This window comes from Vanellus vanellus (genome assembly GCF_965231255.1).
Source record: "Vanellus vanellus genome assembly, chromosome: 5".
Classification (NCBI taxonomy): domain Eukaryota; kingdom Metazoa; phylum Chordata; class Aves; order Charadriiformes; family Charadriidae; genus Vanellus; species Vanellus vanellus.
Genome location: NC_138910.1, coordinates 52081560 through 52088311, shown reverse-complemented (window position 1 = coordinate 52088311; position 6752 = coordinate 52081560).

The following is a 6752-nucleotide window of genomic DNA, read 5'->3' as shown; positions in this document are numbered from 1 at the left end:
CCAGCCTTGCAAAGGCCTGCACGCGTTTCGTGGGATGGTGAAAACCCCAACAGCCCCGTGGGTTAAGCAAATACACGCCAGGTTTAAATTCCACATGGAAACGGGCAAGGAAAACCAACACCGAAGCCCAAACCCTCCTGTGCTGCCAATGAGATGAGCATTGCAAAACACAACCCTTTCCTTTCCTGCGGAGTACACTGGATACAGTAATTACAGGCAAAATGTTTGCACCTTTCGCTCTCCTCCTGGGAGAGCCTCTTTCCAAAGCAGAAGTGCACTGAGTGTTTCTACAGCAATAAGTACAGTCCCAAGAACAGGGACTAGACAGTTGGTAAAAATGGCTTTTCTCAGGTACTTGATAGCTGAGGCAATTAAAAGAAAATTAAACTGACATTTCTAACTTGCAGTGTAAGAGCGATGTGCAGTGGTGAAATAATTAAAAGTTACTGCTGGGAACATCCTCTTCTTACCCATCTCTTGCAAAGAACAAAAGGGCAAGAAGCTTTTTTGGCTTTTTTTTTTCTTTTTTTTTTTCCACCTTTCTTTCTTGATAATTAATTGCTAATTATTGCTACATCACCAAATGCTAGAACCCAAGGGTTTTCCAAATGACAACAGAGATACTTAGTGGTTGGTACCTGGTTTATCCAGCCTCACTTGGTGACAAACAACATTTTGCCAGGCAGATCCCCCTGCTCAAGTTATTCACATGAAGGGCTCAGAGCTTCAGTTTCTGGTTTACAGCGCTTGCCTTAAAGGTCTTTCCAGCAACTGCCTGGGAGCAGCTCCATGATGAAGCTGCAGTCCCATCCCTTGCTGTCTCTTACTGCCCAGCATCATTTGCTTCTCCAACAGTTACGCTGGTGTACCAGCTGCATCTGAGCCTCTCAGGCAGGGGAAGTGGTCCTCTGGATGGGAATCCACCTTGGAGCATCCTCATGCAGATAGGGCTCACGCTGCCAGTTCCTCCCAAGAGCTCAGCTGGCCACCTCTGGAAAGGGACTTCCCAGCTGTGGTTCACACCTCCCTGAACACAGCGCTTGGGAAAGATGATTCATCCATGTGACGGATGCACTCCAACCCTTAACCAAACTAGCAGTAGTTTGGTACAGGCTCCAAAAGAGGTAAAGGGCTGAGCTGTAGCTGGGCCAAGAACTCCTCTAGTTTCAATCTGTTCTCCAAAAACCTACAAAGGAGCAGAGTGATGCAGTGAGCATTGATACATATGAGCTTGGAACACCGCTCACGTGATTAACACGTGAACAGCGGGTGGCTTTTCCAAGACTCATTTTTCAAGGAACAAAGGAAGTTGTGGGTACAAGTAGTCTCATGCATACCTTTCCCATCGCATGTAATTTGACTACGAGCCAACCACTGTGTTCCACAAATATGACAGCGTAAGTGAGCCACCTTTGAGCTCTCCCTGCCTGGCAGCGTGGCTGCATGGTGGTGATATCCCCTTGAGCTGGGACACCTCTCGAGGTTGCTCCTCGAGCCAGAGAGTAACAACAGATCTTTGGCAAGTGACCGATAGCATGCTGAATTAACACTAATGAAATCCATGTAGTTACTCAATATTAATTATTATACACTTTGCATATATAATCCTTTAGACATAAACCATTGACCAAGCCTGGGACTAAGACTGGATCCAGCTGCACCTAGACTCCTCTCTGAGAAGTTTAGAAAGCAAGGGGGTCCACTCTGAACTTCGTGATTCAATGGGAATGTCTTCCTTACTCTTTTGCATCTCTGGTCTCTATGTGAATCCTTCTAACCCAATTCTAATTCAATTTTCCTTTGTATGTTTCTTCCATGCAGTAATTAATAAGGTGAACCTTGCCATCAAACTTATTGAACCTCGGTAAACCACTGTTACACTTTGTTAAATTCAACTGAATTTATCAAACTCTGTCAAATTATTATTTCTACCTCAATAAAAGTGAGAAGTAGCAGTATGTTTTAAGTGAGGTGCGTTCACTCATCTGTCACACCCCCCCACCTCAGTGTCCCATGGGACCAGAGGTGGGCCCGAAAGACGAGGAATGGCCAGAGGACACAGCAGGTGTGCCTTGCCGACCTCTTCATTGCAGCAAGGGCCCTAGCATGTGTGAAAAAATAGAAAACCCCTTCCACCTTTTTCATTAGCTAAAAGAAGAGAGTGATAAATTTATTAAGTGCCTACTCACCAGATGCCAGCCTGGTCAGGACCTGAGTCCCAGAATGCTCTTCACACGAACCTCATGCTTCTTGACACAACCCCGAGTCATCCTTGCCCTCATCATTACCTCCAGCAGCCATGCTTGGCTTATGCTTCAGCTGTCACCCAAGTGCACCCCTGTCTCTGGACCTTCCTTCCACCCCTCCTGCTATGCCAGCCCAATGCCAGGTACATTTGCTGGAGACAACAGTATAGGAAAGCTTCTGATGTTTCCACAGTCACAGTATCCCCAGATTTTAGTCTCTCTCATGAGGAACAAGGCTGAGTATACCCTGGGCTGGCGTTTAGCACTGACCTCTTGGAAGGGAGAACAGGGGTCTCTGTGGTTTTAGGATGAGCATCCCCTTCACCCACAACATGAGCAAGTGAGGGATGAAGCCCAGAACCATAGCAGGCGAGTGCTGCTCCAGAGTCCGTATCACTCTGCTTCAGCCTGTCCAACCTCCTGCACGCAAGCTCTTCCAGGGAGGGTTTGGGGACCAGTCTGGAAGAATAAGGAAGGTGCATGCTAGGCTGACTCCATTATTTCCACTGCCAGGAGTGGTGGCCATGTTTTATAGGTCTGTACAAAGTCAGCCAGCAAAATCTTTACAAGACAAGACAGAAAAGTCACTTAAAACTCTTCCTCAAGGGTGTTTCCTGATGAGAGAAGCAAAAAAGCAATTATAGCAAACTGTGAAATAAAAAGGAAGTCTGATCAAAAGATGGGCGAGTGCACAACACACTCAGCAAGGCTCTGCACTGGAAATTGCTAGAAGGCCCCCAAAATTGCTTCCCCCTTTTGAAAGTACGAATGAAACAGATGAAGCTAGGACTTCCCTCACTCAGAGTTGGCTGTCTTCTGTCTCAATGGGAGCATGAAAGCGTATCGATTTGAGGGAGCATATCCAAAAGGAGAGCTGTCCTTGTTTCCAGTTTGGAGAGGAACAGAGGTCTTTCACCTTGCCGCCTTACTGGGTCAGACCTTTACAACAACATTGCTGCCAGCACTACCCCCCATGCACTTTGGGAGGATGTCCTGCATTGCTTGGGTATTGCTTCTGGATTTCTTATCCTGCCCTTCACCAGTGGTAAAAACCTGCTGAAGAGTCACGCCCTGGTCCCACATCACCTGGCCATGCACTGCTATTGAAATGTAAATATATTCTGTAAATGATGACACATAAATGTGCTTATAATAAATGTGCTTGTATTGTAATAGCATTGAGGCTGCCAAGGACAGGGGGAGCCTAGCTTTATTTTTCACTCTTGCTGTGATTAGTTTGATCATTACCAACTGGATGCTGTGTCATAGTATGGGAACAGAGAAGGAATAATGTAGTTAAAATTGGGGATATTCTTTGCGTTTACATGAACTCTCCTGTCCTGGAGCTATTTTAAAGCTGCTGTTATATTTCAAGTGAATACATTGGAAATAAATATTCTCTATCTACTCGTGTATGCCATGAGCAGTCTAACAGAAAGTATCTTGTGCTTTTAGCTCAGATGTGCTGCTGTGGTCTTGAGCAAATCCAGGTATTTATACAGATGCATAGCATATTTCAGTGCCTATTACTGTATACAAGGACTGTGCATCTGCACATGTTCAGAAGTGAAGCAGGACATGAGGTCTTGCAGCTACTCACAGATGTCCTCCTGTACCTCAACCCAAGCCTGCAGGTGTCCCTAGGGGTGAGTTTTGGTACATGAGAAGCAAAGGCCGGTGGGAGGCTTCTCAGTGAATGTGCAGGCAGCCTTGTCTCAGCATAGGACCACAGTCACAAACACGCACCTCAGCCTTCTCCACGTACTGCACTTCTGTTGTGCTCGCACGCTGCTGTGCCATAACCAGGAGCTGACACGCAGGTGAAGACGGGACCAGCTAACCATCTCTCTGTACTCCAGAAACGCAGCCCCCAACCTCCCAGCTCTCTGGGAAGGAAGCGTCTCCCAAAGCACACTGCGCCAGGTGAAAAACATCCCCAGTCTGCTGGATTTGGTGCCAGCAGCTGAGGCAGTGTTGTGTCAAGTGCCCAGATTTTCCCACAGTGCTCCAACACAGCCGTGCTTTCTGGCAAGGTCAGCTTTCATCCAGCAGATGTAACACTGTCCCAGCAGAAATACTTCCATGGGGTTGCACTGAACCATGTTAGAGTACAGACTCTTCGCAATGCAAAAGTCAACGCCTTCTTTTTTTCAGGCTCCCGAGGCAAACCGTTTTGCACAGTCAGCAGACAGACTTCTACAAGCGAGGTCATCCTCTTTTTAAACAAGTAAAAGGTATAAATATGAAATCTAGCTAAAAACTGGTACAAGAACTACTTAAAAGCAAGTACTAAGACATACATACCAGCAATCTTCCTAAGAGGTCTCACAAAGAAGGTCAGTTAGATCACACTATAATCTTGGGGTCTAGAAGACTGAATGCTGTATTGTACCGTTTCCCAATTCCCTTCCCCAAACAAGGAAAACAAGTCATCCACCACTCACACCATTTACCAAGCAAAAGTCTTCAGACCAAATCCTTTAACAACTGCTGACACCTTAGGTTTTAGTAACTCCTCTTTCTCAACTGCTGTCAATCCACAAGGTATCCCAAAAGAACTCACTGAACTCGCCAAACCATCCCTGCTGACAACACCAGCAGTATTTTCGAGGAGGAGAAACAACAGTCAAAGTATAGAGGAAGAAGAAAATTGGCACAACCTCTTTCAAGCAGGAAAACAGACGCTGGGCGAGCAGGCCAGCAAAACGTGCAGACTCTTTTGGGGTAAAACCTACCACACTCAACAAAGAACATCCTTGCATCAAGGAAGACGTTTCTTTTTAAGACATCACAGAATCACAGAATTTTCAGAGTTGGAAGGGACCTCTAGAGATCATCCAGTCCAACTCCCCTGCTAAAGCAGGATTGCCCAGAGCACATTACTCAGGACTGCATCCAGGCGGGTCTTGAAAATCTCCAGAGAAGGGGACTCCACAGCCTCCCTGGGCAGCCTGTGCCAGTGCTCTGTCACCCTCACCATAAAGAAGTGTTTCTGTGTATTTGAACGGAACTTCCTGTGTTCTAACTTGTGCCCATTACCCCTCGTCCTGTCACTGAGAACCATTGAAAAGAGCCTGGCTCCATCCTCCTTCAACCCACCCTTTAGATACTTGTACGCCATAATAAGGTCTCCCCTCAGCCTTCTCTTCTCCAGGCTAAAGAGTCCCAGCTCTTTCAGCCTTTCCTCATAAGGGAGATGCTCCAAGCCCTTAATCATCTTAGTTGCCCTTCGCTGGACTCGCTCCAGCAGTTCCCTGTCCCTCTTGAACTGGGGAGCCCAAAACTGGACACAGTATTCCAGCTGTGGCCTCACCAGTGCCGAGTAGAGGGGGAGAATGACCTCCCTCGACCTACTGGCCACACTCTTCCCTATGCAGCCCAGGATTCCATTGGCCTTTTTGGCAACAAAGGCACATTGCTGGGCCATGGATAATTTACTGTCTAGACATGACAGGCAGTTATTGGGAATAGCTGTTAAACGGCAAGCTGGGGGCTAGGCTACCTGCCTGCTACCTGTGCACGGCTCTGAGCCCAGGGACTTATACCTTAAGAGTCCCTTGCAGCCAACCAGATGTGTGCTGGTAGCTTGTACAGAAACAGACCTGCTCAGAACAAATCACTACTCCTGCTTTCAGATTTGAAGCACGTAAGCCACAATTAAGATAAAACCCTTAATGGGAAAAGGAATTGATACCTCTGATGTTTTTTTCTAGCAGATAAACGAGAGGAAAGCCATTACATGAAATGCACGAGCACATTCATTTGAGCATACCCTCTTCTGGAAAACAACATTTTCACGTAGTAGGGAGGAGTTCAGCAGCGCAGCCATCCTACAGTGAATTTACAGGTGGGCTGTGCTCTGCTGCAGAGACTTTTATTACCTGCTTCACAGGCTAGCTCCCGTTCGGTGGTTGCTTTTAAGACGGCTCTAGCCTTGTACAGTCCCACATTTTTTTTTTAACTTCTCAAAGCATCAGACTCAGCTGGGATCACCAAATAAAAACATTGTTTTCCTTCCTACTTCCAGTAAGTTATCCTAGTGAAATGCTAGTTATCTGCCATTCTGTTGATGAGATCTCAGCCCCTGGTCGTTTTCAGTCTGTAAGCAGGAAAACCCCACTGGGGGCTCCTTATACCAACAGAAACTTTACAAGATCAGAAGCAGATCATCACATGATGAAGCCTCACTTTAAATAAAAGCTGCCTGCTCCAGAGGCTTCAATGCCCTTTGCTCAGATTAATTGACAAATGATGGATTGCCTAGCGCTCCCTGTTTACACCAGACTCCTCCACACCAGGAGAAGGCAAATAGTGTAAGAGGAGGATGATGGTATGCAGAGGAGCAGAAAGACTGTACAGTAGTAGCTTTTTCTATGCACAAGGTGCTACAGCTACACTCCACAAGCACGGGCGTATTTACCATGCAACACCTTTGTTAACAAAGTTAGAAAATAGTACCGTGGCTGCCAAGGACTGGCCAGTGACTGCAGGTCAGTGAGGGCCAGG